Source organism: Oreochromis niloticus, linkage group LG17 (genome assembly GCF_001858045.2).
Source record: "Oreochromis niloticus isolate F11D_XX linkage group LG17, O_niloticus_UMD_NMBU, whole genome shotgun sequence".
Lineage (NCBI taxonomy): Eukaryota > Metazoa > Chordata > Actinopteri > Cichliformes > Cichlidae > Oreochromis > Oreochromis niloticus.
The window spans coordinates 3,666,731-3,686,051 of NC_031981.2; the positions used below are offsets into that span (position 1 = coordinate 3,666,731).

At 40.8% G+C, this 19,321-nt stretch overlaps 1 long non-coding RNA gene across 1 annotated transcript in view; it reads right to left on the reverse strand.

Moving 5' to 3' along the window:
• The window catches only part of LOC106098238 (uncharacterized), a 63,943-nt gene extending 45,607 nt beyond the window's left edge, over window positions 1-18,336 (reverse strand). The window contains exon 1 of the long non-coding RNA XR_001224387.3: window positions 18,293-18,336. This is a non-coding gene — a long non-coding RNA (uncharacterized LOC106098238). The remainder of the gene's footprint in view (window positions 1-18,292) is intronic.
• Window positions 18,337-19,321: the final 985 nt, after the last annotated feature.

A 19,321-nucleotide genomic window follows, 5' to 3' on the forward strand; every position in this document is an offset into this window, starting at 1 on the left:
CTTTCAGGAGCTCTACAACATCTGCCTGAGAGTAGGCACCCATATTTAGAGTGATGGCTACCCCGGTCGCCCATATGATCACTACTTTGTTGAACTTGGTTGATGATAAAATTATGTTTTTATGTTCAATGAACATGCATTTTCTCAATTCACCAACATGGCAGCTTAGGGCTGAAAGCTCTAACAAAAGCTCCTAAGTGTACCTTTACCTAATTGACCCTGACAGTACCGCAATTTGTACAATAGGAAAAGAAAAGAAAACTCCCCATTATTGATTCACCAGCACAGGGATCACTCAGGTAGCAAAAACGCAATCTCAAAATCTGTGACTAACGTTCTGATTGGCTGGGTTGGGGAATGAAATACAAGGTGATGAACAGAGTTGGAATCAGAGGAACAAGCAGAATACACTGAAAACAGGACAAACAATCTACCCAAATACAGAGTGCAAAAAAGGTGTGAGTGAAGAGATAGGAGCATAGGGGTGTCTGAGCAAGGAGCGAGGACAAAGAACACTCCTAAGACCTTAATTCAACAAGAAAAGATGGATAAGGCATATTGATTCATACGCGTCTTTTACCTGCAATCAGATACTGTACAAACTGTCTTTTGTCGATCTGTAATTATACAGGTGAATGATTTCCTTGCAAAGCCCTGCTACTGATAAAATGCACCTTTTTGCTGATGCCTGGGTTAGCCATGCAGAGAGAAACAGCAGGGGAAGGCCTAAATCTAAATCACTGTTGGAGTGGAGGGGCTTTCTTTCCATCTCACAAGTATTAATATCGTCTTCAGAACACATTTCAGCAGAGTTCATCAGGGCACTGTTACACTTGGTGCAAACAAATTTTCATCTCAGTCAACATGACCTGGGGCTTTGGACTGAGGAAGCGTGGGAATATAAAATAGATTTGTTGTGATAAAGGCATAGATTTCTGCATTTAGCAGAGAGTGAATGTATTCATGGTTAGATTAAAAGAGCTGGCGAGAAACAGCAATAATGCTAAATCACAAAAATGTATTTGTGTTGCATGTTCATGCAAAATGATGAACGGACTGATGAATTCTAGGGGTGAAAAGTGAACAATGGTCTTCCTCTCCCACTGTGGCTTCAGTGAAATCCCAGCACTGCCCCACTGTGGGCCTCTGTTCCCTGAATACATTTATGCTACAAGTCTATAATGACTGCATCGGCAGATGACGATGGAGGAGAGAAAGAAAAATGGCAAAGGCGATAGTTCTCGCCTTATCTGCTCTGCTTGCTGCCACCTCCATCTCAGGTGAATTGCATGAGATTTACTTATTGTCATGGCAACGATGAACTATTCCCGTTTCAGTGTTCAAACACTGGAAGGCAGGTGGCATGCCACAAGTTTCTCTGAGCAACAAAAGAGAAAAAGTTCTGACTTATTCCTCTCCAGATTTTTCTCTTTACACTGAAGAATATGAACAAAAATGTATCGTTAGCAACAAATCGAAGGTCAACTAGTAACATTTCAAATTCAGTTATTAGTTTCTGAAATAATTACTCATGAAACAAAACAGAAGTATGGGAGTTTGAAGATCACATACACAATTTATTTCCATACACTTAAATAAAACGGAAATGGGAAGCAAACTCTTTAGTCGTTTCTTTTTGAACAATGTTCCTAAAACAGCGGTCCCCAACCTTTTTTTCACCACAGATCAGTTTATGTCCGACAATATTTTCACAGACCGGCCTTTAAGGTATCGCGGATAAATACAACAAAATAAAACCAGTGCTGGTACAAAAAAAAAAGATTTATTCATAACACACGGGAAAAGATCCAGGGAACCCGAGTTAACAATTAAAAAATAACGCTACAAACCATAAATTTCACACCCGAGCCTCAACTCTCGCAGCCTGCTACCAAACGACTCACGGACCGGTACCAGTCCGTGGCCCACAGGTTGGGACCATGGTCCTAAATGACTTCCCTCGAGATGGATTTGGTCTCGAGTTGACTGGATTGAGTGGAAATAATCCAGAAGACAATTGGTTAGACTTAAGACGGTTTAAGGGGTATACACCACAGACGGTATAAAAGATGGATGTGACTAACATGACATCACCTGTTGGTTTCTGGAGTCTTGTTCTGAAGCCTCAAGACAAGCGTCATCACTGTTGCATTTCAGATGCAAACAAATGGATTTGAATATTGTAGGGTCTTTTCCTTACAGTGTGTAAAGTGCCTTGAAGCAACTGTTGTTGTGATTTGGCAAAGAGGGGCAGACTGTGAAATCATCCACTAAAGTTTAACAAGTTGTGATTGTGGTTTAAGAAGACAAATAATCCTCCATTATGAAACATGCTATGACCAAAGTTTGTACTTTTTTACTTTGGAAATGACCCAAAATAAGCAGGCAACTGAGTTTGCATCCTAAATTAAAGTTATGTCAACTTTGAGTTGAGCAATTAAAGAAACTACCAATTATAATAAGGTGTTCAATACTTGAGTGGGTTACTTGTGTAACCAAAACCAAGAAAGTCCATTAGCATCAGATTAGCTCATTGCTTTATGTGGACGGGGCTTGTAGCTCAGTTCAGGTTAAATACGGAAAACTCAAAACACCAGTTATGGTTTCCTCTTCCCAACCCTGTCTCAACCCCCCCCCCCCCCCCAAAAAAAACAACACCCTATAAAAATACATTGCTAGATTGAATCTTTATTATGTTTCAGGGACTGTTTTCATTGGGGTTGACGGTGGGTGTTCAAAATGACTCTCACTAGACTGCTCAACTTCTGAATCCCATCTGTCATTTCGACATCTGGCCCTTCAGATTATCCATCTACTTTTCCCTGAAGCCTCATCAGAAACTGTTTCAGTGGAAGGGTGGCTGTCAAGAAACCTGTCTTAAGGAAGGAAAACAGGGAGAAAAGGTTGAGGTATGCCAAATTGCACACGAACTGGACTGGAAATCAGTGGTATCAGATCTTGTGAAGGGGTAAATCCAAATGTGAAATATTTGGTTCAAATTATTGTAAATACATACTGAGGTGGTCATGACAGCAATACAGTAATAAGTGTCTGTAAAAAACCTTCTCATTCTTTGGTTCATAGTGATTTTGCCGACTTTCCCAAATCCCAAAATGCACCAAATCGGAAGCAATCCAGCACACATCCCAACCAAGACTCTACCTATATTTGGATACCTGCAAATTTAAACCAGGTATCGTTTTTTTGGTTTTAATGTGAAGGCTCACAGATATTTGTGATTGCATCATGTACAGTTGCATCCATTACATTTGACTGCTGTCACATTTCCCAAAGAGAAAGTCAGCTAAAACAAAAATGGGTTGCCATCACTTCTTCTATCAGCCTTTGTCACTTTGTTCATGTCTCACTTGGCATACTGGTTTCTTCCTAGAATAGCAGCGAGCAGAATAGGTGAAGATTTAAAGCGAGTACCATCTGCTGCTAAAAGCCTGGCTCCCCCCTCACTGCCCCACTCCAAAGTCTGACAGAAGCATGAGCACATTTTAAGAAGTCTGAATTTACAGATGGGCAGCTTTCATCACTGTGAGAAAGACAGCTACGTCGTCTACCTACAAAAGCACAAAGGTAGTGACTGCACGGGAAGAGTTAAGTATAAAAAAACCTGCTTAAACTTTAGTTATTGTTAAATTAAAGTGTTATTATTCTTGTAACCTGTGCAATATATTGTTTCATAACAATACTGAAAATTTTCAATCTGAATTCAATTCAGCTTTATTTATACAACTCTAAATCACAACAACAGTTGCCTTAAGGCACTTTGTATTGTAAGCTAGAGATCTTACAATACAAAGAAAACCCCGACAATCAGACGACCCCCTATGAGCAAACATTTTGGCAACAGTGTTAAGGAAAAACTCCCTTTTAACAGGAAGAACTCTCTGGCAGAACCAGGTTCAGGGAGGGGCGGCCCAGGTGAGGGGAGGGAGGCAAGGCAAGACCAAAGGCATGCTGTGGAAGAGAGCTGGAGATTAATTATAACTAATGATTAAATGCAGAGTGGTGTGTAAACAAATAGGGAATGCTAAAAGTTGAGTGAAGAAGAAACACTCACTGCATGAGAAGCCCCAGCAGCCTACGCCTATTGTTATGCAGCTAAGGCAGGATACAGGATCAAGGAATGTTTTAAGCCTAATCTAGAAACGTAGAGGCTGTCTGTCCCCTGAATCTAAGCTGGAAGCTGATTCCACAGAGGAGGAACCAGCTGAAGGGTCTGTCTCCCATCCCTCTTTTAGATATCCTAGGAATCGCACGTAAGCCAGCAATCTGAGAGTGAAGGGTTCAGTTAGGGTGATATGTTACTACTGGATGATGCATCTTGGTTTCAGCTTTTTAATCAGCTGCTTAATGTCCTGCATTTCCACCATGTAACTACATCTGTAATATCCAGCCACCATTTGTGCTTCCTGTCATGGAGTGCTGCTGGCAAGTGCAACTAGTGAGTGCTCCAATGACACTCTGGAGTCATTTGTTTACATTTGGGTCATACATCACCAGCAGCTGCATATCGTCTTTGATTGCCTGGTTATATATATGACTGTTCTTTTGCCTTAAGTGGCTCAACAAGTGCATTTCTGCATTCATAACATGAACAGTTTTCCTGCATATATTTCAAAGTACTTTGTTGGAGGTTGTTTAAGTAACTCCCTTTAACGTACTGAATTGGAGCTTAAATGCGTTGTGTTGCTATATCAACTGCAACATAAAACTGCCAGATCACGTAAAGATTTATACTGGTATTACTTTGTATGTTACAGCCCAACAGAAAACAGAACAAAAGGCTACCAATATCCAGAGAAGAGGTTTGGAATAGGCTTCCAAGGAGTTCGGAGAACTATTTGTGAAGACTGCTTCAAGAAATCACAGGAAAGCTCGCCTTTAACCTCATTTGAATTGTACAATATATTTGCACAGTGCCATTTGCTCTTGGGAAATCCTTCTGTTCCCTCTGCACGTGCACCTAAACACTGCATCAAACATACTTCATGTCGAAGATCATTACAGACCATGAAAGTTGGGTTTCTGGCTGTGACCTGCAGTCCAAACAGGAGTTTTTTTAGTGTGAGAATCCCCAGCACTCAAAGGCATTGCGATAAGAAATATGTTTGTGGGTTTGTTCCCCTGGGTCAGACTGACAATACAGGCATCCGATCAGGCATCTAAAGAAGGAAATAAACGAATGAACAGTTGCACATGGCAACAGGAACTTGAACACTGGAAGCAATCCAGCACAAATCCTGACCAAGACTATATTCTATAATAGGATATCTGCAAATTTAAATCAGGAATTATTTATTGGTTTTAATCCGCCGATTCGTAGAACTCTGTGATTGCACCGTGTACAGTTGCATCCATTACATTTGACAGTCGTCCCATTTCCCAAAGAGAAGCACAGCTGAAATAAAATGGGTTGCCGTCACTTCTCCTATCAGTCTTTGTCACATTGTTCATGTCTCACTTGGCATACTGGTTTTCTCCCAGAATAGAAGTGAACAGAATGGGTGAAGGTTTAAAGAGAGCAGCATCAGCTCCTAAAAGCCTCGTGCTAAGAGACGCCTGGCTCTCCCCCCTCATTGCCCCACTCCAGAGGTTTGACAGAAGCATGAGCACATTTTAAGAAGTCTGGATTTCCGGATGGGCAGCTTCATTCATCTCTGTGTGAGAGGGAGACAGAGATATCGTCTACCTACTCTGCAGTCAGAAGGAAAACCCAGTGGGGGGGTTGCAAATCAAGACACTTTACATGCAAATTACTTCATGCTTTCAGGAGCACTTTGTAGTAAAATGAAAGAAAATAGCAGAATTAAAAAATACATTTCAAATCTGGACTGCTTGATGATTTTGTGCACCGTTTACAGTTCCAAGTTTTGTGCTTCTAGCCGGTGAGATAAAGCCAATGGTAAGACTGCAAGTTGGAACAGTGTCTCTGCAGTCTCACATTCTCGAATTCCTGTGGGACCCACCCCCAGCTACACCAGAGCACACACATCTTTAGATATTAAAAGATTATGCCGGTCAGAGGTTACAAAGGAACCACAAGTAACTGAGACATGAACCACAATCTGAGCGAGGATATATCTCATATTAGGTTCCCACCGCGTCCCTTTATCTCAGCCCTGTGGGAGAACATGTTTGTAAGCGTCAGTCAGGGTTCAGCAAGTCTATTTTCGTGGTGTGTTTTTTGTTTTAGCGGCTCACACAGGCTGCGTACACAGCTTCTTTGCAGCGCTCACTGCTTTGCTGCAGTTTCCAACGAACAGCAACAGAGAGAACCAGAAAATTAAAGTATGGAATTTTTGGGCGTGATTCATAAAGCATTGTGAGGCTAGAAAATCCAAGTTAGATCGTCCCAAAATGTAAGGAAATATAGAGAGGAAGTTTGTTTTTCACAGACTTTTGTTCTAAATTTGGAAATTTGGAAGTCTGAGTGAAATTTGTTTGCTTATTTGAGTTGTTATTTCGTTTTAAAGGAACTGTTCATTATTTGAATCCCCGAGGACAGAATGTGGTAGAGTCTGGCGAGGTTGGCTAACAGACAGTAGGTTTAAGATAAGAGCAATACTTTTCATTAACAACAGATTTTTTTTATTGTGCACGAGCAAAAATACACCTTGTTCCTGCTTTGTTTTCTATCCTTTACCTTTATCCAACAGCCTTTGCTAACTTTTAATGACAGGCTGTGAGCCAAGATCAGCAAATGTTCGTAGGGGCTATATTCACTTGTTGGAACAGGTTTCAGGTCCTGCAGTCTAAGCAACAGCAAAGTTAGCAAATGGCTAAGTGTGGCAGAAAGGACCTGAAGCACACAGTGTTTCAGACACATGAATAACTTTATTTACAATAAAGGGACGATCGTGGCTCAAGAGTTGGGAGTTCGCCTTGTAATCAGAAGGTTGCCGGTTTGAGCCCCGGCTTGGACAGTCTTGGTCGTTGTGTCCTTGGGCAAGACACTTCACCCGTTGCCTACTGGTGGTGGTCAGAGGGCCCGGTGGCGCCAGTGTCCGGCAGCCTCGCCTCTGTCAGTGCGCCCCAGGGTGGCTGTGGCTACAATGTAGCTTGCCATCACCAGTGTGTGAATGTGTGTGTGAATGGGTGGATGACTGGATGTGTAAAGCGCTTTGGGGTCCTTAGGGACTAGTAAAGCGCTATATAAATACAGGCCATTTACAATTTTTTTAGCTGCAGCTTTCCGGCTGCTTCGTTCCCGACAGCACACAGCTCTCCCGTCAGGTTCCGGCATCCTACTGAAGTAGGAAAGACATGACCAGGTGATGTGGACAGCTGTGTGGGGAAGCCTTCCCTCATAACACAACCTGAACCCGCTGCTCCAAACCACACCCTGCCACATACCCCCATTGCCCGACTTAGGCTGGGTAGCCATACGGCGTGATCTAAACAGAGGGTGAAAGGGCGGCCCAATAGCAAAGAGAGTCAATCGCCCATCGGATGGCCACTGTACTATACCTGGCCTCCCAATCTGACAATTTTCTGCTGATTTATACAACTGAGCTGTCGACCTCCCTTACCTGCTGGGACAAAACTTCTCCCAGCCCTCTGATCCATGGATGACTCTGGAGAATAAAAGTGAGGAAGAAGTTAGGAGTATGAAGCGAGGTTTCCCCACAGAGAGCCTTCTTTACCTGCACAAATGCCGCCTGCCACTCCTCTGTACACTGGACTAGATCTGGGTCACCCTTTTAGGTAAGATCATTCAAGGGGCTGGTCAGGGCCGCATGGCACAAACCAGTGGTAGTAAACAGCAAGCCCAAAGAACCGGACCTTAATCTTGGGACACGGGAAGGATGTGATCAGTTCCTACCGCTCCCAGGAATAGTGCAGCATCCAGCAAGCAGGAGCATCCACCCTTCAACATGCAGAAAGGTTCAGGGAAGTCACCAGATGAGGACCATCTCACACAGATTCAGCCAATGGGTCGGGAGACCCAAAAATACCAGACATTAACCACATTCATATAAAAATGTATAAAAAACCCCCCATTTCTCTCATGAATGATTAGCAGAGAGCTAATCAGCCTGCTAATTGTCTCACTCACTATATCTATCTATCTATCTATCTATATATTCCTTTGACAATAAACATCACAACAGTCATTTTACTGAAGCATAACAGCATATATAGCACTAGCACAAGTGCGCATTCATTCAGTGTCTTTTGGATTCAGCTGGGCTTCATGACTTCAGTTTCGTGACTTTACTTAGCAACGTTACGTTGCTGAGTTACGTTCTCAATTATCAGTTTCTATCATGGACATTTTTATAAACTTATATATCATAGGTCATTTCCAACAAACTAACACTACAGCACAGAATGGACATAATAGGGCGTTTCTCATCAGGACAGAAAAAACGAAAAGAATACTCCAGATCTGCATTATGCAGCTGCCACGCCCCATGCATCCCAACATGGCCGTGGCCATTAAACAATTGTAGAGGTCACACACCAGCAAACTGTGTTACACGAGCGTAAAAACTGAGAATAGTCTTACTTTATGGACACCACCACGTCAAGCAGCACATTTCAGTTCCTTAGCCTTAAGTAGCCAGAAAGATAAATTATTACTTTAACTTTACAGTCAGTGAAATCTTTGAGGAAACGTGCAGCTTGTTTTTGAAGTGAGGACACATCAACAGCAAAAATGGCAACAGAAATGAGAATTTTCAGGGATCCATGCTTTTAGACTAATAACTATATTAGGATGAACAAACAAAACAAGAAAACCTATCAAAAATACTAACTGGAATGGATCCATTAAAGTATAATTGGACATGTGGAATCTTGCAGAGTCATGCACTGCTCTGATTATCTGCTGCTGTGTGAATGAGTTTTTGGCACAGAAAACAGCATTTGCATTTTTAATTTGCTACAGATTCATCAATCCATGGCGCCCAGAGACACAACTGTGGTTAAGAGTCTTCACTCTGGAGGAACACAGAAGCCTTGAGCCATGCAATTCCATTCGCAAGAGATGCTGCTGCACGAAATGAGCGGCTTTAAACAAGAAAATAAAAAAGTATTCAATTTGCAGATGCTTTATATGTTGGCGAATACTTCTGCTTTACAGTGAAAGGAGGTGAACAGACTTAATCTGATAAAACAGACCAAAATAAATAATTAAATGCAAAACTGAATGAAAAGAAATATCCGAGAAATGGCAGCTGCACTGACTTGCAGAGGAAATAACCAACTGTAATAAGGCCAAACAAAACAAAAGTGCAATGCCGCACTGACATTGTGTAAATACCTGAAACTTCATAAAGCAGAGCAAACCTTGATTTGTCAAAGTTTACTTCTGAAGATATTCAATTCTTCCCGTTTTCCGATTTGTAGCAGCACATCGTCACTACACAGTTGCCAAAAATCTGCAGTACAAACCATGATTCAGAAATATCATCAGTGATAAAAAAAAAGTCCTCATACTAAAATTACACAATATGCAAATCAAAGAACTAATCTCAAGTTTATTTAATTAAAATGTGGGCCATCTGTGATTAAAACAGTCCAACAGACGAGTCAGAGTCAGTAGTTTTACAGTTTCCCTGGTTCAAAACTGATCAGTGTCAAACTAAATGAAACACAGCAAAAACTTTTCTGGCTGTGCACTAAAGTAAATAAACAGCAGCTGTGATTGCACCCTCGCTGCTGAGATGGGTAAGGGCTCCGAGTGTGGCTCATCCTGCTCTGTGCAGTTCACATGGCAACAAGACCCTCCAACCTCGAGAGGTCGGCCACGCGGGGATTTCTGGGAAGCTGGGCTGTCAGATCCGGCAGCCACTCAGGCGTAGTGTATGAAGTAGCAGGGGCGAAGAGAAACACGCACACACCCGCACAGGCACACACGTGCTCGCTTAAATTCCCCAAAATCCATCAGCTTTACTCCCCTCCCAGCATCACTGTTACACCGCCCTGTGCTTCGCTCCAGAGCTCGCCTCCTTCTCCTCATCTTCCTTCACCCAGGTTAAACTGATACTCTCAGGGGGCCGGATGGGTGGCCAGGGCCCAAACTGGCAGGAGGGAGCCGCGGTTTCACCGAATGCAATTAGTCTCTATCAAAAGTTCCCCTTTTAGCTGTGATTAGAAACGAGCTGGACCAAGAAGAGAGGAAGAGTATTCCAGCAGCAGGATTCTGGGTGAGCAGAGTACTGAGATGGGGGATAATTTGTCTCGCTAACGAGGATGTAATATTGATCAGAACGCAGACTGAGATCATACAGGCCCTCAGTAACAGTCCTTAGTATTGATGTCAAATAGTCAGCCAAGTCAGAAGACTCAAATAGCATTAGATCTGATTTAGAAGAGATTTTGCTGAAGTATTATGGAGCCAAAGGTCACCACTGAAAAAAAAACCAAACAAAAAAAACCCCGAGATTTTATTGAAGCAATATTAATGACTGATTGTAAGCAAGCAACTATTAAGTAGATCTATAAAGGATGTGACTTATGAACAGATTTGGTAATGGCATTGCAATCAAATCATAAAGTCTTCTCTATATACATCCATTGAGGTAAACTGAAACTGTGTATAGATGAGGATGATTCTTAAGCGGAATTCTGGATTATTATTATTTATTATCCAAATGATCCCAAACACACCAACAAGTCCACCTTTGAAAGGCTTATGAAAAACAAGATGAAGACTTCGGAGTGGCCAAGACAAAGTCCTGACCTGAACCCGATTGAGATGCTGTAGCATGACCTGCTTGAAAATTCTGCCGTGGCTGAATTCCAACAATTATGCAAAGATGAGTGGGACAAAATTATTCCACATTGCTGCGTAAAAGACTCATTGCTAGTTATCGCAAATCCTTTGTTTTTTGCTGCTAACGTTGGACCAACCAGTTATTAGGTAAAGGAGGCAATCACTTATTCCACATAGGGCCGTGTAGGTTTGGAGGCTTTTTCCCCTGAATAATAAACACTTTCACTTCGAAACTGTATTTTGTGTTAACGTGTGTTATCTTTGTTTAATATTTACATTTGTTTGATGATCTGAAACAGATCTGAGTGTGACAAAGACAATAAAATATCAAATAAGGGAAGGAGCAAACACTTTTTTACACCACTGTTTGTGTGTGTGTGTGTGTGTGTGTGTGTGTGTGTGTGTGTGTGTGTGTGTGTGTGTGTGTGTGTGTGTGTGTGTGTTTCACATCCTTTGTGAGGCTTAGTAACAGAATGGCGTTATTAGTCGCGATGGTAAATGGAAGGTTATTCTAAGAAATTCTAATCATTTTGCTGTCCACTCATATTTTTTCACCTGGCTTTATTAAAAATGTTAGCATCTCTAAAACAAATTAAATAATTATGGTAATAAAAGCTTCTTTACGGCAACAGCCAAACTGAGAATCTAATCAATGTAAAGTCAATTACAATACAGTTTTCAATTTATTTAATTTATTTAATTTGTTTTCGTATCACACTTTTTTCTTTTTCTTTTTTTTAAATGGAGCCCTTTTCTAATCCCATTTTAGGAAGTGAATCACAGAAGGCAAGAATTTAATAACCAACAGAATAAAGTATTTTCAGTTTGCCTGTGGGCTTAAACTGATGAGCTTTCAAAACATATCAGCATATTAGGAAGTTACAGCGTGAGATGGGAAACAAAACTATTTGAACACAATTTAGGCTTCAAAGAAATAAAAGGTGCTGCTGTGTGAAGCAGATAGCCCAATCAAAAATCCAATCTAAACACGATGAAAAAATAGACTCAAGAAAAAAAAGACTTGACAGGTGAAGGATCACCGGCCAACTGATAAAGACAGAAAGAGAGAGAGGGGACCATATTCAGCAGTGCAGGGCAGTCAGCGACAAAGGCAAGTAAACAAGATGAGGACACGAGGCACACATTAATACAAAAGGTAAAAAGAATAATTTAATGAAACAGGAAATAAATAATATCCCAAAGTCTTAACAAGAAGACATTCACAACTTTGTGAAACTGTGGCTGTAGCTCAGCAGTTTGTGTCTCAGCCTAAATACGCAAAGAAATTTGAGATTTGGAGAATCTGTCCACACAAGAGACAAAATTAAAAGCCAATATTGAATGGCCATGATCTTGAGTCTCTCAGGCAGCACTGGATTAAATATAGACACCATTCACTTCATGGGCTCACTTAAAAAAAACCCCAAAAAAACGGGTGAGCACAGTAAGTATTATTTTATAATTTCTACAATGTACATTTTAAGTTTTGTGTTAAGGTTTTGTAGGAAGCGGACTCAAACACTAAATATGGAAGCAAAAACAAAATCAGACATTCAGCTGGGAAGGAGACAAAGGACAAGCCCCCCCCAAAAAAACCCAGGCTCTCCAAAATACAACAGAAAACACAATTTTTGTTCCATTTGATTGCTTTTGCTATCATTTGTGTCATCACTCAGCCCAACAAAGGCTACCTGAGATTTTAAAATAAAACAGGAAGTGGTGGATACAGCTAAGGTAAACTAAGGGTGCAGCACACAGTTGCCAAGGCTGGAAATTATAACAAAATAAACTCAATATGAAAGTTTTTTATGATTATGTATTTAATACTCGCCTCTGTCAGTGCGCCCCAGGGCAGCTGTGGCTAAAATGTAGCTGCCATCACCAGTGTGTGAATGGGTGGATGACTGAATGTAGTGTAAAGCGCTTTGGGGTCCACAGGTCAGGGACTAAGTAAAGCGCTATACAAATACAGGCCATTTACATTTAATTTTAGGGGGATTCTGTTGTTACACTACATTATTTACAAAAATCATATAGAGACTACAGATATTTTAACAATGACACAATCTCTTAATCTTGAAGTTTTATGCAACTTACAATTCAAAGCTTTATAAAAATGTAATATTACTTTATTAAAAAATGCTTTCATTTTTTTCCTCATCTGTTAAATAGAACAAAACTTGCCAATTAGCAAATGTACTGCTGTGTCAGTTAACCAGCTAGCTAGATAGCATGTGAAGTTTTGGTGAGCTAAATAAAAGGATGATAAAATGATTGTAAGTATCCAATTGTTTAAATTAGCCTTTAAAAAAAAATAACTGTTATTTGTATCAAACCACTTGGCTGAGTATATTTGTTAATTGTTAACTGATAAAGAATTTGCTTCTTCAGGAGAGTCAACAACGGACAGAAGGAGAATTTTGTGAATTTTGACAACAGTGCTGTCATGAAATTAAAACAAAATGTGTTATAATGAAAAATATAGCTCTGAATAAAGCTTTACCTAATAACATGTTGTAAGACCGATGAAACAACATTTCAGAAGATCATGTTGAGTTCAACCAAGTCCAACAGTATTTGGAAAATATCGCTACATTATAACCTCTCACCTACTCGTGCTCTACTTTATTGCTTTCGCTATCATTTTTGGCACATGTTATTTTGTGCTTATTTTCTAGTAGTCCTCTTCTTCATGCTGAATACTATCACTCTTGCCGCTGCAGCAGCCCAGTCCCCCCACAGGGATCAATACATTTTCATAGGATCTCATGTTGTGTTTGGATATTTGATTCAAAACCAAACACAGAGCAGAACCAGAGAGTAGAAGCTGGGGTTTCCATCACTTTGAATTCAGCAGCTTCTCCTGTGATAAAGACCGTTGATCCTCCTGAGCCGAACCTTCCCCGTCAACTCACACCGAAGTTGCGCCATCAGTGCTTGGCTTTGATCACTATGTCGGCAGATATATGCCTCGCTTGCAAAAGGCAAAGTTGGGAAGGCTGAGAGACAGAGGGATCCGAAGCCAGCATTTTCAGCAATTAGTAGAGTGTTCTGCATCATTAGCCTGGGTGAGTCTTAATAAAAGGGGATGTTATGAGTGGGCCAGGAGAGGTTATTTAAATGCAAAAGAGCGCTCCATCTCATAAATCTGAGTTTGGAATAAATGTTTGATTCATAATCTTCTAGTAATGACTTTTCCATCGAAATAGGTGTCCTCGTCAGATTTCATCGAAATCGTGTTCACATTATGCTGCAAGGTCTTTAAGAAGAGTGACTTTAGATTTTAAGTAATTTCTGAGACCCTGTCAAATATAGATGGATATTCTGGTAATTTCAGCTTTTTCTCTGTGTTTTAACCTTCTGACCAATGTTCAACTCGTAGAGACGGGGGATCTGTCTAAATATTGATAATTGATAGTAACACGATAGCATCGATACTTTGTTTCCATCCTCTGTACGCAAGTCCAGTATGTGGCTTACACTCAAAATAATGATGCTTCACTTTTTATAAACATGAAGCAATAATTTTAAAATACAAGTGAAATATATAAGTTTCATTTAGGTAGTCTTAAGTCAGTGTTGTCCAGTCCCAGCCATATTTATGTTTTTAGCCACAAAACATCCATCTCACACTGTACACTGGTCATAGTTCTTTAAAAATAAATCACCCTCATGTGCACTAAGTTATCTTGAGTCATTCTTGACCCAGGACTTCTATCTTTGGCATGGAGAAATGTGATTTATGGCTTAATCTGCCTCACATACAGCAAGTCTCACTTAAATTAACATTAGACTGACGAGGCCATAGTACTATATATGATGAGGTTTAAGCATCCCCAGACCATGCAGGCTGTACTTTCCCTGAGTCACACTGTACCATTAAACTCCCTGAAGAATTTCAAAATGAGTGCTACACCTTTGTGGTTTCACAAGCACACAATCAGGAACACGTGCACATTTCCCATCAGTTCTTCTTTTGCATCTTTCTACAGCTGGGATTCAAGCATCTGGGCTGCCAGCCTGCTAAGTCACCACAGCTCAGAAACTCTGTACATAGTCACAATTAACACAGCGGAAATTCTCACATCGTCACGTCAGAGAACGTCAGTGTTACCCAGCTGAGCGCGCCTGCTGACGGAGTGCCTCTAATTAGAAAGGAACCTTCCCTCACATGATGCACAAGATATGATGATCAATACCAAGATGAAAGACATAAGCGAACACCTCTGCCATACTGAAAAATCTAATGAAAGAATAGTAGCTTCTAAGACTGGAAAGTCCTAAATTATGTATGGCACATATAGTCCTGCAAACTCCATAATCCCCATTTTTAGATGGAACTGTAGAGGTGTTCATTTGCAGTAAAAAAAAAAAAAATGAAGATTTACAGCTACTCTTACCGTGACAATAGTGTTATAACATTTTACGAGGATTTGCAGGTGCTGTAAACCCCAGCAAAGTTTGGTGGTGCAGAAAGATAGAATGGTGAAATGTACCACCGCTGACTGATTTGAATTGATGCAGAAAGCTAAAATGACATCCCACAAAGATGTTTTTGGAGCTTTAAAACACAGCGCACCATTTTCAGTGCAGGCGGTATAAAGTTACTGATGTCATTAGCTCCTACATTCATATTCCGAATGCCTCACAGCCGGGCAATTACAGCGAAGCTTGACAAGAAGAAAGAGGAGAGGAGAAACACTAACTGCTGCTCATGGATTTATTTGCCAAATATATATATATATATATATATATATATATATATATTTTGTGCTTCGTGATTTCAAAGTGAAAATAAATAAATAAATAAAAACCACCCATCTGATCTCTATCTACTCCGCAGTGTGAGGCTCTGTCTGAAGCGCCAGCCTGGTGCGGCTCTATCCAGTGCAGGTGATATGGAGATCAAATGGCCTGCCAGCCAGCCAAGGCGACCTGTGGCAGCCAGCGCCACCCCCAGCCGCCTCTTGAAAGGAGACACAATCCCGATAAATGTATTCCTGTCAACATTGCTGCGATGCCTTTTTAATACAGCCCCCGGAGGATTCAGGGGAAGAACAGCCTGAGTCAAACTCCATTTCTCTGGGCTATAAGAGAGATGTGACAAGAGCCACATACAGGTCAGGGACAGTCAGTGACTGTCTGGCAGCACCGTGGAGAACGGATAAAGGCTGTTAGAGCTTTTTGTTTTTCTGTGTGTGCATGTTCTTCTTTAACCCCGGCTGTGTAAACCCAAACTGAGGCGAACTGAGGCGAGCTGCAGAATTCATCGGTTATTACAGCTTTTGAAAACAAGAATAAACTGGGCCAGCAGGGTGCATGAATGTGGAAAGAGCAATTTAGGGTGCAACCACACTTAAAGCACAGTTGGGTAAATTCAGCGCGAGCAGGAGTAACTTTGTTGCATTCTGACGTGGTGTGCAAATGTCACACGCATATCGCCAATCCAGATCCAGCCCAGGGACTCATTGCAAGCGCAGCAGCGTGACAGCTGTGCTGACCTTTCAGCTGGTTAAAGATTCAAACTATTTTATTTTGCTCACTGCAGTTCTAATGGAGTAACCGCGTCTTCCTCCTACTGTTTTTATAGAGCTCTCTCCTGCGGCTGCTTTGGAAAACCATACATTTGCAGCTGATGTGCACCACAGGCCGCAATTCAAAGTGTCGACCGTTGTTGACTCACATTTAAAAAACATACAGTCTTGGTACACGGCTATGTGCTGATGTGGAAAATAGGGGAAGACTATGACACAAACAGAATATACATAAAACACTTATAAAACACATAACTGCGTAAACATGATGCAAACAACAAGCTGAAGAGTGCAAGTGATGCAAGAAAATGAGATGGCACATGATTTCCTCTAAAAATGCGGCAACAACAGCTTTATTCTTACATTTGACTTATGCAGTCGTATAATAACTAATGTTATCGCCAGTCCTTGGCACAAAATTCGATATACACAGTGCATCTGGACTATAGACCACATTCAATGTGGACTAAACTAAAGGTTAAAGATTCACAACTCTATTTATTTTCACAAAACAAATTTGATATTCCATATTTGAACCTTAAATGTTATTTGCAAGTTTTTTGCTGTTTTACACATTCACAAAAACGTCAATTTGAAGTCAGGCATTGTGTTGGTTTTGGAGCGTACAGTCTGATGCCACAGTGTTGACACCAGTCATGACGGACCACAAGCTTGTGTGCTCCTAATGCTGGTCCCAAGACTGTATAAATGGAGAGGGTTGAGTCATGAAGGGCATTTACCATAAAAGTTTTGCCAAATTGAACATGAGGATCATTGATAAAATTTTCATCTCAGAACAAGCATGGCCCGGGTAAACAATGACCACCACCGATGCTACAGGTTGCAAGTGGAAACTGTGCAGCTTATTGGGTGAAGACAGAAGAAGGAAGGAGGGGGATGGCATGTTGGAAAGCAGTGAGCGAGAAGGAAAGATACATGTTCAGAGTCAGGAATAGTGGATTTTTGGACATACTGAAGGAGGACATGCAGGCGGTTGGTGTTACACAAGAGGATGAAAGAGGCTCCATTTCACCCTTATTTTTGCTGTGGCGCTGAAAGAAGTGGAACATGAAGAATTATGAACCCTTGGCGGGTTAGCTTCCGTTTTCTAGCCAGAAGATACCACACTGGAAGCAGGAGGTGGAGGGCAAAGGTAAGCTAATGCCACAAAGCTTTATTAATAAACTACATCCATGAACTGAATGGGTACTTATATTTGCCAAGTAGTTCTGAATAAAAACAAAATACTGGACTTTCACTGACCAAAACTGAAGCCCAGCTCAATGACTCAAAGTTGGCAAAGGTGAGGCCTAATAGATGTCAATCAGCTGCAATGACCTGACAGTTATAGCGGACAAACCCCAAAATCTAGAGCGGGGGGACTCCAGGCCTCCCCCTGGGTCAACTCAACTGAATCAAACGATTAGTTCATTACCAGGTCTCTGGAGAACTTTTAAGACATGTTGAGGAGGTCATTTAGCCATTTAAATCAGCTGTGTTGGATCAAGGACACATCTAAAACCTGCAGGACACCGGCCCTCGAGGCCTGGAGTTGCCCACCCCTGATCTAGAGGGATGAATTATAACAAAATAAACCCTCTGTGAGGGGAAACTTTACTAGTCTGGTACAGAAAACAGTTTTCTTTCTTTCTTTCTTTCTTTCTTTCTTTTTCTTGCACCAGGCTGCTAACATGCTTTTGGTTGTTATAAAGTTGCATATTTTAAACAGGAGCTTGTTGATTGAGCCACATGTGGAGCAGCTTCCATGTTGGCTCTATCTTTCAGCCTGTGACAAATGTTATTTGACAGTTGGCCATAATGCTTTAGTTTAGACACTGGTGGTGTAACTTTGCTCTACATACTATCCTGGGTTTGTTTGTGGCAGCATTATGTTACAGTTTACATCCATGCATATGCTTTTAAAGAAAATACTACTGAACCATGAGGTGATTTGAGTTGTCTTCTGTTGACAGGTAAATTTCTGCTAAATTATGTTTGCTTATGTTGGTTTGGTTATTCTTACCTTTGGTTGTCCCTTTGTTCAAGTCCTATATCCAAAACAGGTGTGTGGGAGGGGCCGACCCAGCACTTCCTGTTTATATAGGGTCATGAGGTCATTGACGGCATCACTGGGTACAACCAAATGAAGGGTTTTTCCTTTTGTATAGTATTTTTTATTTTTTTTAAAGTAACCTTTTGAGTTGTTCTGTATGCAGTGTTTAATTTTTCAAACCATTTAACTGTAACGAGTCTGTCAGTTGGATGAATAATCATATTCATGTCTCTTTTTTTAGATTGTATTTTTTGGGCTAACCTATTTCTTAATGCTAGAGACTAATGAGGTTCAGGTGTGTGTGAGATTCTGTATAAAACGTGAGATTTTGACAACCAGGGTTGTTTTAAGAAATGTAGTAATAAAGTACACTTAGAAGAAATGTGACCAGTCTGCTGATGCTGTCTACTTATCACTTCCCTTACCACTTGCTCTACACTCCCTCACACAGCCCAAGAGTTTGCTGCTTGATGTGAACTTAAATAAAACCACAAGAGCTTCTTATAACAATAAAACTGTCGGGTTCATTAAGCTTCATGTAAAAAGTAGCCTGTGGGGACTTTCTGCTTTTTTGCAGTATTTTTGAGCTTTATTCATTCTTACTTATTATCTTATCTCAGCTGGAGTAATATATAACCACTGAAATGTGTACTTTATGGAATTAGTCAATTCCATTTTATTATACTCACCATTTTACTGGTAGTAACATAATCTTGATTACAGCTTAAGTATAGTAATATTTTTCTCTATGCTTAAAAAAGATGAAAAATGTATCCTGTTGCGTGGTGTTCAAAGTTCGTCACGACCCCTCTTTATAGAGATAAAAAAATTAAATCAATGTTTGGTCCTTTACTAAATGCTATACAGTACGCTCCACACGTTTTCACGCTCTCTGATACTCTTAGACCGGTAATTGTTTTAATTGAAAAACACCTCCATCGTTCAACAGCCCCTCTGAAGCTCTTTCACTTAGTGGCCGATAATCAGATGTTCTCAGTG